We start from the raw sequence: 17,485 nt of genomic DNA, 5'->3' as shown, positions 1-17,485 counted from the left end.
CAAGAAGATGGGTTTTGTTTCTTAATCCATTCACCTAGTCTGTGTCTTTTGATGGGGGAATTCAGTCCATTAATATTTAAAGTTGTTAATGAAAGATGTGTATTGAATCCTGTCATTTTTATTTCTGTCTACATTCTTTATATAGCTGTACTTTTCCACAGTTATGCCCATAATTACTAGAACCCAAGAACTGGATTCATCTGGGAAAAGGTAGAACTATGGAGAGGATTGTCTGGGTCGGTTAAAGCCACAGGAGTTGCAGCTGTTGCAAGAGATACTCCAGTAACAGGGAAATTCTCCTGCTTACTATCATCCTGGTTTTTCCAGTAGCACTCATTACTCAAAACTACTAGAAGCCAGAGAATAGGGGAAACAGAAATGTAGTTCCCTTCTGCATTAGATAGAGCTAAGTTGGGAACAAAGATCTAAGCAAACTATTGGTGTAGATATTAGGACCAAAATGATCTTTTTCTTATTTGATTGATTCAGTTTCCATTCTTATAAATCACATTCATGACTATGGAGTCATAGAATGAAGCTTTTGGAAGAAATCTCCCTTTCTCTTGTTTTCACTGAATAGATGTTATGCTGGATAGCTTTAGTGTCAACTTGACACACCTGGGTTGAGGGAGCCTCAATCGGGAAATTGCCTCTATTGGACTGGCCTGTGGCCATGTCTGAAGGGCATCTTCTTGATGAGTGATGTGGGAGGGCCGAGCCCACTGTGGGTGGTGCCACCCCTGGGCAGGTGGGCCTGTGTTGCATAAGAAAGCAGGCTGAGCAGGGGCCAAGAGAGCAAGCCAGTAAGCAGCATTCCTCCATGGCCTGTGCTCCAGCTCCTGCCTCCAGGTTCCTGCCCTGAGTTCCTACCTTGGGCTCCCTGATGAACTGCGTGAGACCTGGAAGATGTAAGACAAATAAACCCTTTCCTCCCCAAGTTGGTACTGGTCAGAGTGTTTTGTCACAGCAATGAAGAACAGACTAGGACAGATGTGGAGTAATTTAACCCTTTTCTTCTTGTTGAATATGAAATGTAAAAGCACAGAGATGTACGCCATTTACTACATCAGAGTATTTGTAGTCATTAGCCACCTTTTCTTTGTTTTACATGGTTGCATGTGATACTTTGTTAAGATAAATACTCTGAGGTGACTGTGATCATGGAAATACCATTCCTGCCATATTATCTAAATTTTCTTGTCAAATACTAATCCGTCCAGATGGATTACTATGCCTAAAGCATTTATAGTTTGATGACTTACATTTTTTCACATTATTGCTCCAATGTGTCAGTATCATCATAGAATAGAACCAATTTTTATTAACTTTTGTCTACATTAAAATAGTTGCGCTAAAAATTCTTGTTGCAACAGCCCCAGGACAGACCTCTGTCCTATGGTAGGGTAAGGCTGAGACCTTAGCAGACAGCCTGAGAGTGCCTGTTCTGACCTCCATCAGTGTAGGGACTGAAATCTAAGCAGACTGGCTGAGAGTGCCTGACCCAACCCCCCTCTAGTATAGGGGCTGAGAACTCACCAAACCACCTGAGAGTACCTGGATCTGGCTTCCACAAGGTGGTGAACTTCCCCAAATGACACAGTACCCAATCCCCTAACTGGGATTAAACGACCCCCCAGACACAGCTTCAGTTATCTATTACCAGCAGGGTGAGGCTGAGACCTTAGCAGACATCCTGAGATTGCCTGTTTTGGCCTTCCTATGGCATAGGTGCTGAGAACTCAGCAGACCACCTGAGAGTCCCAAAATTGGGCCTCCCGTTAGGGAACTTCCCAAACTGTACTCTGAGTACCTGCTAATAGGTGTCCAAATGTTAGAAGGAAGCCTGACACTACCTGACTGGAGCCTGACTTGGGCTCTGTGGAAGCTCCTGAGTAGCTGATCTGAAGCCATCAGTTCCCTCCAAAATAAAACCTGAGAGAACCTAAAACCTAGACCAACCATCTTTATATAACCAATAAGAAAATGACCAAGGCACACCAATAATACAAACAGAAGCAACTTCAGCTTCATTTTCATACCAGAATCACAAACAATGAAAGAAATTCACATGCCAAAATCACAATGAAAGAATAATAAAACGGAAAGCAAAAACACTATGTCCCACCAAACTCCACCAGTCCTGTAGAAGAGTTTGACAAGGAGAAGCCCCTAGAGGTAACCCAGGACACAGAATTAAAAGAACAGTCATAAACATGATCAAGGAATTCAACAAATTTAAGGAACACACAAACAAATCAAAGAACTAAAAGAAGATAGTAATAAACTTCTGAATGAATTCACAAGAGACATAGAAACATTGAAGAAAACTCAGGCTGAAATGAAAAAGGAAGTAAAAAAAAAACTCAGTAAGCCAACATAAAAGAACAGGAGAAAGCCTCACTGCTAGAATGAATGAAATGGGAAACAGAATATCAACACTGGAGGGTAAAGTTGAAGAATTAGACCACTCAAGCAAAGATTATGGGAAAAAAACAACAACAACAACAACAACCAGGAATGGAATGTACAGGAAATATGGGCCACCCTGAAAAGACCAAATCAATGCATCATATGCATAGAGGCAGAAGACGAATTTCAGGTTAATGGTATTGACCAGATCTAAAACAGGATTGTAGAAGAGAATTTCCCAAAATTAAGGAAAGACATCCACAAACAAATACAAAAAGCACATAGAACAGCAAATAGGACCAAAAAGAAACTCCCCATGGCATATCATAGGAAAAACACTAAATGTACAGCACATAAAGAGAATACTGAAAGCAGCAAAAGAAAAACAAGTCACATATAAAGGAAAGCCCATCAGAATTATAGCTGACTTATAAATGCAAACTATGAAAGCCAGAAGAGCCTTGACCAAGGTATTTCTAGTTCTAAATGACAATAGGTGCCAGCACAAAATATTTTACCCAACAAAAATGTCTATTATAATTGAGGGGGAAAGAAAAAATTTTCCATGACATGAATAGCCTGAAAGAATACATGTCCACAAAACCAGCCCTTCAAAGAATACCTGAAGCAATACAGAGAATGGAGAAAGGAACAACTATACCCCAGGGACAACAAAAGAAAGTAAATAAAGGTATAATTGTGGAAAGACAAAATTAGACAAGAACATAAATAGTAATCAAAATGATGGCAGCTAATACAGATCTTTCAATAATGCTAAATATCAATGGCCTGAACTCCCCAGTCAAAAGAAACAGAGTAGTTGAATGGATTAAGAAACAAAATCCATCTTTTTGTTTTCTGCATGAAACCCATCACACCTTCAAGGACAGGCACTACCTTAAGGTGAAAAAATGGAAAAAGAAAATGGCAATAAGAAACAAACAGGGGTTGCAGTTCTAATATCTGACAAAATAAAGTTCAAACTAAAACTAATCAGAAGAGATAAAGAGGGTTACTTCATTCTGAGCAGTTGACCAAGAAGATATTATAATCATGAACATATATGCACCAAACTCTGGTGCACCCAAATTCATAAAAACAACACTACAGGACTTTAAGACACAGATTAACCCCAACTCAGTAATAGTAGGGGACTTCAGTACCCCATTGGCTCCATTAGACAGGTCAACTGGACAAAGAATAAACAGAGAGACATCTGAATTAAATGATACCATACATCAAATGAACCTAACAGACATTTTCTGAATATTCCACCTACGCACCAAAGAATACACTTTCTATTCAGCACCCCATGAAACTTTCTCAAAAATTGACCACATACTGGGCCACAAAACAAACCTCAACAAATACAAAAAAATATTGAAATAATTCCATGCATTTTATCAGACCACAATGCAATAAAGCTCAAAATGAACACCGAAAGAAGGCCTAGTCACTACAAAAACTCCTGGCAATTAAAGAACACACTCCTAAGTAATGAGTGGGTCAAAGAAGAAATAGAAAAGAGAGAAAGAAAGAAAGAAAGAAAGAAAGAAAGAAAGAAAGAAAGAAAGAAAATTCCTGAATTTGGAGATGAGGAAAATACAACACAACAAAACCTCTGGGACACTTAAAAAGCAGTCCTAAGAGGGAAGTTTATTTCTTTAAGTGCCTACATTAAAAAATTCGAAAGAGTGGAAATAAATGACCTAACATTGCAACTCAAGATGCCGGAAAGGTAAGAACAAATGAAAACCGAACCAGGAGAAGAGAAGAAATAACAAAAGTCAAAGCCAAAATTAACAAAATAGGAAGAAAGAAAACAATACAAAGAATCAATGAATCTAAGAGCTGGTTCTTTGAAAGTCTAAACAAGATAGACAGATCCTTAGCCCAGTTAACCAAAAGAAAGAAAGAACAAATCCAAATCAACAAAATCAGAGATGAAAGGGGAAACATCACACAGGCACCCAAAAGATCCAGAACATTGTAAGGGAATACTTTAAAAACTTGTACTCTACTAAATTTGAATGTCTAAAGGAAATGGATGTATATCTAAAATCATGGGAACCAGCCAAGTTAAACCAAGAAGAGAGCAACAGTTTAAACAAATGCATAACATATAAGGAAATCTAAACAGTAATGCAAAGCCTTCTAATAAAAAAAAAAAACAAAACCCAAGCCTAGATGGATTTACAGCAGAATTCTACCAGACATTTCAAGAAAACCTCCAACCAACACTACTAAAATTACTCAAAATGATAGAAGTACAGGAAGAACTCCCAAATTCCTTCTCTGCAGCTAGAGCATCAATCATATAAATGTCATCAATCATATAAATGGACTCAAAGACAAAAACCACATCATCATCCCAATAGTTGCAGAAAAGGCTTTTGACAAAATTTAACATGCATTCATGACAAAAGTTCTAGCAGGAATTGAACTGAAGGGAACAAACCTCAACATAATTAAAGCTATAGATAACAAACCCACATCCAACATCATTCTAAATGGAAAAAATACTGGAAGCATTCCCGTTAAAATCAGGAACCAGACAACAATGTCCACTATCTCCACTCCTTTTCAATATAGCACTTGAAACTGTTGCTAGACCAATAAGACAAAAGAAGGAAATTAAAAGAGTACTGATTGGAAAAGAAGAGGTCAAATTATCCCTTTTGCAGATGATATGATACTATACCTAAGAGATCCCAAAAGTTCCATCACAAAACTCCTAGAATCAGTCAACACTTTCAGTAAAGTGGCAGGTTATAAAATCAAGCTACAAAAATCTATATACCAATAACAAGCAATTGGAGAAAGAGTACAGGGAAATACTCCCATTCACAATAGCTGGAAATAAATAAATAAACAAATAAACATCTTGGAATAAACCTGACCAAAAATATCAAAGATCTCTACAATGAAAATTTTAAATCTTTAAAGAAAGACATTGAGAAAGACATCAGAAAATGGAAGGACCTTTCATTCTCATGGATTGGAAGAATTAATATTGTGAAAATGACCATCCCACCAAAAGCAATACATCTTTTCAGTGCAATTCCAATCAAAATCCCCATGACATACTTCACAGAATTAGGAAAAAAAAAAAAAAATCCTTAAATTCGTATGGAAACACAAAAGACCCTAGATAGCCAAAGCAACCCTGAGCACAAAGAGCAACACTGTGGGGATTGCTGTATCAGGTCTCAAAGTATACTACAGAGACATAGTCATAAAAATAGCATGGTACTAGCACAAAAATAGGCACATAGATCAATGGAACATCATTGACGACCCCAACCTGAGTACACGCAGTTTCAGTTACCTGATACTTGACAAAGGTGCCAAGATACACAATGGAAGAAAGACAGCATCTTCAACAAATGGTGCTGGTAAAATTGGATCTGCACCTGTAGAAGAATGAAACTAGATCCTTATTTTTCACCTTGCACAAAAGTCAACTCTAAATGAATCAAAGACCTCAGTATGAAACACAAAACCCTGAAACTATTATAAGAAAATATTGGCAGTAACCTACAAGATATAGGAGTAGGAAAGGATTTTCTAAGTCAAACAGAAATTGCTCAGGAATTAAGGTCAACTCTCAACAAGTGGGACCTCATTAAGCTAAAAAGCTTCTGTACAGCAAAAGAAACCATCAAAAAAGTGAAGAGAAAACCCACAGAGTGGGGAAAATCTTCACCAGTCACACATCTGATAAAGGTTTAACATCCAGAATATATAAAGAACTCAAAAAACAAAGAAGCAAGAAAACAAATGACCAATTAAAAGATGGACTAAAGATCTAAACAGAGAGTTCTTAAAGAAATAAAGATGGCTAAGAAACATCTTAAAAAGTGCTCAACATTTTTAATAATTAGGGAATGCAAATTAAAGCCACCTTAAGGTTTCACCTTACCCCAGTCAGACTGGCTAGGATCAAGAGAACAAATGATACCAAATGCTGGCGAGGATGTGGAGAAAGGGGAATGCTCGTTTGTTGCTGGTAGGATTGCAAACTCATGCAAATCCTTTGGAAAACGGTGTGGAGAACTCTTAAAAAACTAAAATGAACCTACCATACAACCCTGTTATACCACTCCTTGGCATATACCCAAAGGACTCATCCTATTGTAGTGACACTTGTACAATCATGTTGATGCTCTTTTCACAATGGCTAAGAGATGGATGCAACGTGCCCCTCAATAGACAAATGATTATCGAAAATGTGGTACTTTTTACACAATGGATGAAATAAAGAAACTTGTAGGTAAATGGATGGATCTAGAAACTGTTATACTAAGTGTAGTAACAGACTCAGAAAAACAAAAGATGTATGTTCTCCTTCATTTGTGGATCCTAGCACCAAATCCTTGTGAGTGAATATCCTGATGTAACTGCAAGATCCAGGAATATGGAAAGGAAACAGGGAGGTAAAGGGAAAAAAGGAGTTTGAGAGAGAGGAATAGTAGGAGAAAGATGTTACTAAAGGAGAAATATGTCAAAAGGGGGTAGTTAAAGGGGAGGGAGGAGAGCTATACAAAGAACTATAGGAATGATGGGGGAAAAAATTCTCCAGATACACATTTTTTTAAAAAAGAGCCTTAAGCATACTGTTACAAGGATAGAAATTAGCCCTTCTAGAAGCAATACAGTTGTTAAGTGAAAATCCCAATGCCAGAGGTGGGTTGCCTCACTATGAGCTGTTGGCCTGAAAGGCCCTGTAGTTCCCCAAAACACTAAAGGCCATTGCCAATAATGTTGGTTGAAAAACAGTCGTGGATGGAGGGACCCTATTACTAAAGGCACTGCTTGATGTGAGTGCAGGGGAGGGAGAAATCAAGCTTGGACTAAGTCAGAAACTCCCTAACACTTGGATGCGTGGCTTTCATGGTGCCAAAAGGCAATATGCAGATGACTGGAGGAGAATCGTCCCCTATAATTCTGATCAACATTGGACATCACATGTTGCAGTATCAGCATACCAAACAAGATGTTCCTGCTGGTGCAATAGTGGAGCATTTAGTGTATGTGCAACCAGTAAATTTTCAATTGGATATAATGCCCTCTCCTAGGGTGGAACACACATCTGGTACTGTAGACCAGACCAACCCCCTGTGGCAGGGGAGAAGATAGGCCCCAATGAGGAAGCCACTGCAATTATTTTGTTAGATGGATGTCATGCACCTGCTAAAGTACTGTCCAACCGTTTGTGTTTACATCCATAGGTTATTATAGCAGCCACTTTTCAGATTTTATAGTAGATGGAATCCCACTGAAATGGGCCAACAGCCCATGGAAAACTGATGATGCAGAGACCTGAAAGTTCAGTGCCTTGCCACAATAGGAGGAAGATCATCCCACACCTACCGCCCCCTCCAAGCAAAACTCCTAACCTGTGAGGATATACTTTTTTCTAAGATGTTTTAATTTAAATGATGAAAAATCAATTTTATATTTATTAAATACATATGAAGAAGATTATAGTGATTAAAAATTCATTTCTCAAAATCTGTAATATTTCTATAATGATAATGTTTCAGCTAGGAGTGGGAATGTGCACTTGTAATTCTAATATTTGAGAGGTGGTGACAGGAAGATCCAGAGTTCCAGACCAACCTCAGCTACATATGAGTCTGAGGTCTGCCTAGGCTACATGGAACCTTGTTATGAGAAAATAAATTATTTAAATAGAAATAGTATATACATGCATACATATATGCACATATACAAATGTAATTGTCATTCTTTTTTCCTGAGTTAACACAGAAAACCTTCCTGATCCATAGTTTTGAAGGGTGAGTGGTGATTTGAGAAGCAGCCAGTAGTACATGGATAAAGTTGCCCCGTCCCAGGTAACCACATTATGTGAATCCACATGATGAAGCTACAGTTTGTGATCTAAAGTCTATCTTCCACATTATCTTCCTCAGATTTTTATTCCAAGTTGCAGTTTTCAGTTTCTTAAAAATGGCACCTTTTTCCTTTATCACCTGTCCCCTGCAAGGTTACATGTGGCTTTCTACCTCTATGGTTTTGCAACTGATATTTCTATTTCCTAGAATGCCAAAAATTATCATCAAGAGATTCTTTGTCTCGAAGATTTTATAGCTAATAATTTACTCATTTAATAACTTTCCAAAATTTCTACAATTGGTATGAATTTGTAACTTACATAAACAACACAAATTTTGTGTTTATATAAATCATAAATATATATATTTACATATATTGGTCTTTTTGAGACAGGGTCTCTCTGTAGCCCCAGCTGGCCTGGAACTCGCTATGTAGACCAAGCTGGCCTCGAACTCATAGAGACCTGCCTGCCTCTGCCTCCCAAGTGCTGGGATTAAAGGCATGTGCCACCACACACCTGAGTAAATCATCTATATTTTTTACAGAATTTTTTTTGTATGTCACCATTTATTCAAAACCAAATAAAATATTCTTATTAAATACAAATTTATTGATGTATTTTTTTATTTGGAACATTCTGACAGCTGAGGAAGAAAATTTTGAATTCATGTATTTCCCATTCTGTAGTTTTATATTTAATTCAAACATATATACATATATATGTTGATATGTGTATGTTTATCTTTTTAATACTAATCTCCCTTTATACAGATTATGTATTTTTCAAGCATAACTTGTTTCTGTTCCCTTGTACAACTGCAGATTTCTTAACACTTCTCAAATATTTTCAATTAAAATAAATTATTTTTTACCCTTATCACATATCTAATTTTCAGTGTTCAGATTAGCTGTCCCCCACCTCTATCTGGAATATCTTGTTTTAATTTATTTAGGTGCCTGTTTTCTCCTCAAGGGGCAAGAAGCAGTTTCAGAGGCTTTCAGACCAGATTCCTAAAATTACCAGAAAAATGAGGATACTAATAGTTACTTCTTTGTATAAGAAAGGCTAAATGAAATGTTTGTAAATGACTTAATTACCCAGATTGGCAGATTAGTTCACCCGGTAAATTCAGGGTGTTCTTTGTCACCCCATTATTTTATTGATAAGCATGTCTATCCTATGACCTCTCATTATTTTATTGATAAGCATATCTATCCTATAATTTCTCCTAGCTCTCAGTAGCTTAGCTATGGTGACTTTCATTTTCACTTTTGTTTTTTTTTGTTTGGGCTTGGTTGTTTTGATGTTTTTTATTGTTTGTTCATTTGAAACAAGGTCTCATGTATCCCAGGTTGTCTTCAAACTTACTGTACAGTCTTGAACCCCTGATCTTCTTGTCTCAGCCTCCAGAGTGCTGGGTGCCACCACACTTAGTTTAGATATAGTGTTTAGTGCATACATTCAGTAATCTTTAATACATGTTGTTGGGTAAAAGCTTATAGCAACTCATAAGAGTAAATGGTTCTTTCTGATTATAGGATGGAGGAACACTTGACTATAGTTGATATTTGAATTTTCACACCTGAGATACAATTTTGACAGGTACCATGGGGAAAGGGATACATCTGAGACCAAGAAAACAGCATGGAATTCCAGAGATAAGTGGTAGCTGTGCTTTACATTAATAATAGAACCAAATTAATCAGATTTTGTAGAATAAATGCACCTAACGTATAGGCACACTAAAAGAGCAGTAAATAAATGGCTTTTGTTTTAAGAACCTATATGCAGATTGTATGTCAAATTACAAAACCTCAGTTTTTATGTATACATTTGCTCAAATATGCACACATAATTTGTAATGTATTGAAGGATTTCTGGCAGCATTTTTGTAACATTTTTGTTTGCAATACTAATTTGAAAGTAACAGGAAAACATTCAGAGTACTATTCCAACTATAGATTATTCTTCTCTTTACTTGAAAAAGTGAAATTATCAGCTGTCAGGGACCATAGTATCATTACTTTCCATGTTGATGAATTTGAGGAACAGTCATTTATGCAACAGCTTGCCACAACTGCAAGTTCTTGATAAATAAAAACAGTTGAAGTAGATATTATGTGATCTAAAGGACACTTTGTACATATATATACATAATTATGATATGTTCTGTAACACTGTGACTTAAGTTTTGGTGTTATATCCCTTTAAACTTTTTATTTTGATGTGCTTTTCAAATTTCCATGAAAGCTGCAAAGTTGCAAGAATAGTACAAATAATTCTAACATAACTTTTATCCAGATTTCATATTTTAATATTTTGCCAGATTCATTCTCTCTCTCTCTCTCTCTCTCTCTCTCACACACACACACACACACACACACAGACAGACCCTGAATTCAGCCCCAGCACCTTCTAACAAAAGCAAAAGACCAAAAAACAATTGACAGTAGATGACAGCATGGACGTATAATACTGTTGTCTAATCTACAGACTTCATTCAAATTTTGCCATTTGCCCCAATGATGTCCTTATGGCCACAGGAACATCCCCTATTTGAGTATTTTATTTAGTTCCCACATCTCTGGTGCTCTGGTAATCAAACACATCTCCCTTTCCTTGACTTTCTTGACTTAATGACTTTGAAGAGTACGACCAGTTACTTTGTAGATGTTCCTCAGCTTCCGTTTGCCTGCTGATCTTTAATGATTAGATTTAGTGATGCACTTTGAACAGATATAACATAGAAATTGCAGCATTCTCTTGTCAGTGTATCATGGTGAAAAGACAACAAAATATCTTAAAGTGAATTTCTGTTTAAAGAAGAAATGCTATTGTAATTGTTTAGAGTGTTTGCAAATGTATCTCTTGATTCTTTACTTTTTGCTTCATGTTTTTCATTTTAGGCTTTACATACTCTCAGTAGTATTAGTGTGGAAGAACACTTTTCACATAATGATTCTTCATTGAGTTATTACAGTTGTCAAGTAGAGTTATTGATAAATGAAAGTAAAAATACAAAGAGACTCTTTGGTAAGAAATACAGTACTCCTATCTCATCTGGTAAGTGGCATCACATGGTTGGATGTAAAAGAATGCATTGTGCATTTGTCTTGATGAACCTAAATAAAGAGCTTAAAGTTAATGGATGGATATAATTTTGCCAAATATTTTCTGTCTGCTGACAGGAAAAGGATTTAGGCATTTCCTATTAATGCTGAATTAGTACTGGTTAAATTTAAAGACGTTTAAGGGAAGATATGTTGTTAGGTCAGAACTAATTTTAAATCAGTAGTGCTTTTTATATAGTTAAAAACATAACTCTTGGTCTCTAAACCTGCTCTTTCTTTTTGACTTATTTTCCCCTGAAGAGAGAAACAAGGAATGCCTGATTACAAAGCTTGCTGGGCAGGTGTTGAGCCTAATTACATGTTCCATATTGTTTCATGCCAACAAATACATGTTAATAATAATGAATAATCAACCTTGCTTAACCAGAGCAGCACAAAATGTGTTTCTGCCATTTCCCATGATGCACAGACCCAGGACTGCTGCAGTGATGGTGTTACCACATTGGTTGCCCATGGCTTATTAGCAGCAAACTGCTCTGGATGATGAAATGTGAAATTGATGAGGTCTGCAGGGAATTTGGTCTGAGGTTTCCAGGCTCGGCAAGAGCAGGCGGTCTTAACAATATTCAACTGCGTTATTCACTGGCTCAGTGCTTTCCCCAAGGCTTGTGTTTATGATGTTCTGGAAATTTTTTCCTTGCTCAGCTAACATGTGTGCTACTGTATCTGGCTAGCAACCTGCTAGGATAAGCTTCTAGGAAAATTTATTGTATCTTGTACCTCAGCTGATAACAAAGAGTCTGAGCCATAAAAATGACTGGACAGAGAAAGAATGGATGAGATGCTTGAGTGGGAATAGAAATCAAAGAAGAAGAGTCACCATCATCACCCTTTTTCTTTAAAGGATTATTTTCATAGTGGTTCCTACAGTTGATTCGGGTGTGAACATGTTTTCAGTAAGAATTTATAATAAATATTTGGTTTTTGAAGTTCAGTCAAATCAAACGTACATTGCTTCAGCAGAGAGTCTGAAAGTATAATATAGGTGAAACTTAGATTTCAAGTAGGCCTGAATTTAAAACCACATCCTACAGCTGCATAGCTATTTTAAACAAATTGCCTAAATTCTCCAAACCTTCAATTTCTCAACAATTAAATCATAATATCTACTTCACATTGTTAAGTAAGATATTATAAAGTAACTTTCAGTACTTTCATATTTTCATTAAGACATAAATAATGGAATATAGACATTAATATTGTATTTTGTTTTATATTTTGTTCTTTTAATTTCTTGCATGTTATTTTTCTTTTTAATTAAAAATCAGTTCATAAATCCATTAGCATTCTTAGAGAGTATTCTGCTACAGAACAGAAATTAAACATGGAAATGTGAAAATGTGAATGTAGTTTTGGTGATATTTTTGAAAAATAAATCCAAGCATTCTTAGGGAATATTTTGCTACAGAACAGAAATTGAACATGGAAATGTGAAAACTCTTCTGTTAAGAGAAAAAAATATTAAAACATGAATGTAGTTGGTAATATTTTTGAAAAATAAATCCAAATTTTCAGTTAGTTTTTATTTCCTCTGTCTCTTAGTTTCTTAAATTGTGTCATAATATAAATTTTGGTGAAGCAGCTGTAAATTAAAGAAAAAGCTGCCACAGTTGTCCTGCATTGCCTCAAAGGTGCATAGCATCTCAATTGTTCTCTAAGGTCCATAGCACCTCAGTAGGGGATAGTCTAGTTTATATTCTGAAACCCAGAGACTCTTTTCCCAGCAGGAATTATTTTCCAGGTAGATGCTTTGAAAGATTGCTTCATTTAAATGCCCTGGAAGAATGCCATCCTTGTGTATTCTCTGTATATGGTCAGCAACCTCTGTAGGTCAAACGGCTACTGGCAAAATTAAGCTATGTTTATGGTTTGTAGAGTAGTTGAGAGAAAAAGAAGGGAGGAGTTTATAAGGAATGGGAGTAAAGAAAAAGGAGAATGATAGTCATCATGACTTCATAGTGCAGAGACATCATTATGCCAGAATGTGTAATCATTTCTGATCCTTTCTTGTAACAAATATTCAAAGAGTTTCAGGTTTTCAATTTTCATTTCTATGAAGGGGATTGCTTTGTTTTGTGTGTATACTGTTTATAAATAATAATTCCAATTTAGCCTAGCCTTGAGTGGTTTTTTTTCTTTAATGTCAAAGTAGCATTGTTAATAGCAATCATGCTGGAACACAGTTGACGTATTCATACAAAGCACCTCTCACGTCCTTTCCTATTGACATTGACAGCTGCTCCTGACAGCATACATTTAGACTGATTTATTTGAGTAAGATTGGATATTACCCCTGCTATGGGTAATACTAGATCACATCTGCCAGAAATTTTATTATATCTTTTAGAATGAACAACTTTTTGAAATGGATATTTGGGAGAGTGTTAGGTTTTTGGTTTTTTATTTTATGAAGGCTTTGTCGGGGGCAGGGTCTAACTTACTCTGCTACATAGACCCTTTCATCCCCTTTTGGGGGCTGTATTCCCTTTCTAAAACTACATTTCCTGGTACACGCTTGGTAAAATTCAGAGTTTCTTTTGTAGTTAAGTGTTGGCACATATTCCTTAGAGTTTTCTATTATTTCAGTGTGTCCTAAATTTACACAGAAAATATTTGAAATAGTGCAGAATTACCCAGATACAGCATTTATTAACATTTCTGTTTTGCCCCATTTCTTTGCATGCTCCATCCCTTTCCTTTGGTATCTGTGCATATGCACATATGCATCTTTTGCTTGAAATGGATAAGGTGAGTTGTAGGCACCTGCTCCTCACAGTCTTTCATATAGCCACAGTTCAGTCTCAAAATCAGGAATTTTGATATCAGTATTTTCATTTCTGTTGCTATGACAAGTTCCGTGACCAAAAACAACTTAGAGGAGAAAAGGGTTTATTTCAGCTTCAGGGCACAGGCTTATCAAGGGAAGTCAAGACAAGAACTCAAGCAGGAAGGTGAAGGCAGGCCTGCTTGCTATTCCACACAGCATCACCTCTGACCAAGGAACTCCCTCACAGCCACAAAAGCAGAGACCATAAAGGAATGCTGCTTGCTGACTAGCTCAAGCTCATGTTTAGCTAGCTTTTTTTTTATACAGCGCAAGACCACCTGCCCAGGGAGTGGTGCTGCCCATCAAAGGCTGGGCCCTCCTACAATCAATTAACAAGGTATTCAGGTATCCCCTCCCCCAAATTAGAGGCCAGCCAGCACTCAGGAGGCAGACACAGGCATATCTCTGTAAATTAGAGGCCAGCCAGGTCTACACAGCAAGTTCCAGGCCAGCCTGGACTACATAGTGAAACCCTGTCTCAAAAAACAAAACTAAACAACAACAAAAAAGCACAAGATAATCTCTCACAGACATGCACACAAGCCCATATAATTGAGGGAATCTTCACTTGACACTAACCTCTCACATGATTTCTAAATTGTATCAAGTTGACATTTAAAGCTAACTAAGACAAGGTACATTACATATAATTTCAATATATCATGTTGGTGGGACATTTTGTATTTTATTGACTTCTATAGTAATGAAATAAGCGTATTTCTTATATCACTCCTGTAATAGGCAGATGTAATTTTTAGAGCATTTAATAGCCTTTCTAGGCATCCCTCTTAACAACAGTTACTGTATTAGAAAGGGATATTCCAAGACTTTCTTCTTACTGCAGTGTTGCTAATAAAGTAGACTTTGGGCCATTGTATATCCAAAGGCAAATGTCCAAACCTTGAACCTTTCAAAACATGCACACATTTTAACTGAATTTTATTATAAGAATTTATAAGAACATGAAATTGGAGTTCATGTTTTCTCTTTTTATATCTTTTCTGCTAACAAAAGGAACTCAAAAGCTTATTTAGTCCGAAGTGTTTATTGAACAGGGAAGGAAGCCTAGACTAAACTAGGCTTCTATTGCTGCATAATAAACTACCCCAAAGTTACTGTCTTTAAACAGCTAACTACACAGTCCTGTGGTTCAGGAATCCTGGCATAGCCAAAGTGGACCCTCTGGCTGAGTGCCTCTCCCAAAGCTGCGGTCAGTTTATCCACTATGCTGGGTTCTCCTCACAAATGTAGACTTGAACAGAATCTGCTTCCAAGTCTATTTACGTCTGTTATCTGGCTCCTGCTCCTCTAGAGCTGTGGAATGAGAGTCTCAGATGCTCTCTGACTGTTTTCTGGAAACCATGGCTCTGAGGGCCTCTCATAAGACAGCTCACAGCACAGCAGCTGGCTTCCATCAGGTGCCAGAGGGAAGCAAGCCAGAGAAGGAAGTTTGTTTGTTTTTAACTAAACTCAGAAGCAGCATATCGTCTTTACAGCATTGTTTTTCAGTAGAAGTCACTAGGTTCAGCCTACACTCAGGAGGAGGAGATTACAGAAAGTTGTGAATGCAGTAGAGAGGATGATTGGGAACCACCTTGGAAGCTGTGCCATTCTCCCAGCAAGTGAAATGCCCAAAGTCGTATAGCCTGTTACTGGCAAACTAACAATCTTGAGATTTCTAATCCACTGTTCTAATTTCCTCTAATAATTAAGCTGATGATGTGATAACCCTTAGTCTTGAGTGATCGTCTAGCCCATGACATTACTCATAATGTTGTAATCTAGAAAAGGCACAAACAGGGAAGGTTGACATGGTATCATTACTGATTTTGCTTTCCTACCTAATATAAATCTGTGCCAACAAGCTTTTTAAGAGTGAAGTGAAGGTGTTGAAAACTAATCAGTGAATTTCTTGATTAACACTAAAATCTAGTAGACCTGGATTTCTTAGAAAGCTTCTATAGTAAACCTCTATTGTAAATTTTTTTATTTATTATTTTTATTTTATGTGTATGCGTGTATTGCTTGCATGTAGGTAAGTGTACCCGTGTTGTACAATGCCCGCAGAGGACAGAAGAGGCTGTTGGATCCCCTGGGACTGGAGTTACCGACAGTTGTTAGCTGCCATGTGGGTGCTGAGTTTCAAACCGGGTCTTCTGCAAGAACAACCAGTGTTCCTAACTGCTGAGCCATCTCTGCAGCCCTGTAAACCTTTATTTTAAAGAAAATGGTAAATATGTTGGTATGCTCCACAGTCCTATTTAAGTTACATTATGGTACAGACAAAATAAGCTGAAGCCTCGTAAGAGAGGAATATAATTTTAAAATATTGGTGTGTCTGCATCCAGTAGCACTTATTATAATCAAAAGTCAGGAAATAACCCTTATGATTGGCAGGGCTAGATGGGAAAGGACATGAGGCCAGGTTCTGGTTTGTAAAAGGCATCTAAGGAAATGAGCAGCACAGGTCATTCCCACTGCTTCCCGGGTCCATCTGTGTTCAGAGAGCAATTGTCAGCTCAGAAGGAACTGGTGATAAGACATCCCGTCATGCTGATGGTTTTATCTTTATACTCTATATAGACCCTAATGCTGTGTTGCCTCTCAATTCAAGTTGCCGCTCTCGTTTTACGAAAGTGAATTGATTTTTCCTATGGCCAAAATTTTTTTAAAAATTAATGACACAAAGAGAAGACAGGGAGACTAAAAGTCTGCTATGAAAAAAAGCAGGAACAAAAATTATCGCAGTGTAGATTTTGTTTCTTTAAAAAGTGCTTTCACAACGCAGAGTACTAACCATGATACAATTATAGTGAAGATGATATAAGAGAGGCAGGACCGTAGGAGAAGGGTATTAGTAAACGAAAAAGGGGGAAATGGGGGCACCTAAGTTGGGGAAACCATGATGGAGGGGTTAGAGAATGCAATAGATAAATAATGCCTAGCTAGTTTTAAAAACCAGAGGGAGCCATATTAGTCCAAAAACCTACTGACAAATTATACATAGCAGATCAAGAAATATCTGTCTAGGCAAAGTTTATCTGAGAACATTGGTCTTTGCCCAAGATTTATCTGCATGGCACACAGTAATTAAAATTACCAGACTGGTGGAACTAACCTTCTTGGATATTTAACAGACATACTTTGAGGCCTGTACTAATTTGGTCAGAGGTGACATAAAGGACAGTTTTTGCTTCTTGCCCTCCTAGGTCGACTAGTTCCAGGGGACTATGAGCATCTCTCAAAATGTCCTGTAAT

General features: G+C 37.1%; 1 protein-coding gene and 1 pseudogene across 3 annotated transcripts in view; both read left to right on the top strand.

Moving 5' to 3' along the window:
• Window positions 1-17,485, top strand: part of Gstcd (glutathione S-transferase C-terminal domain containing) — a 148,011-nt gene that overhangs the window by 60,865 nt on the left and 69,661 nt on the right. The gene's annotated exons all lie outside the window — the stretch shown is intronic.
• The window catches only part of LOC108491233, a 41,679-nt pseudogene continuing 34,924 nt past the window's right edge, over window positions 10,731-17,485 (top strand).

The sequence above is a fragment of the Nannospalax galili genome, unplaced genomic scaffold, assembly GCF_000622305.1.
Source record: "Nannospalax galili isolate Female #2095 unplaced genomic scaffold, S.galili_v1.0 scaffold41, whole genome shotgun sequence".
Lineage (NCBI taxonomy): Eukaryota > Metazoa > Chordata > Mammalia > Rodentia > Spalacidae > Nannospalax > Nannospalax galili.
Note: the sequence above shows the minus strand (reverse complement) of the source record. Positions and strands in the feature narration are given on the sequence as shown.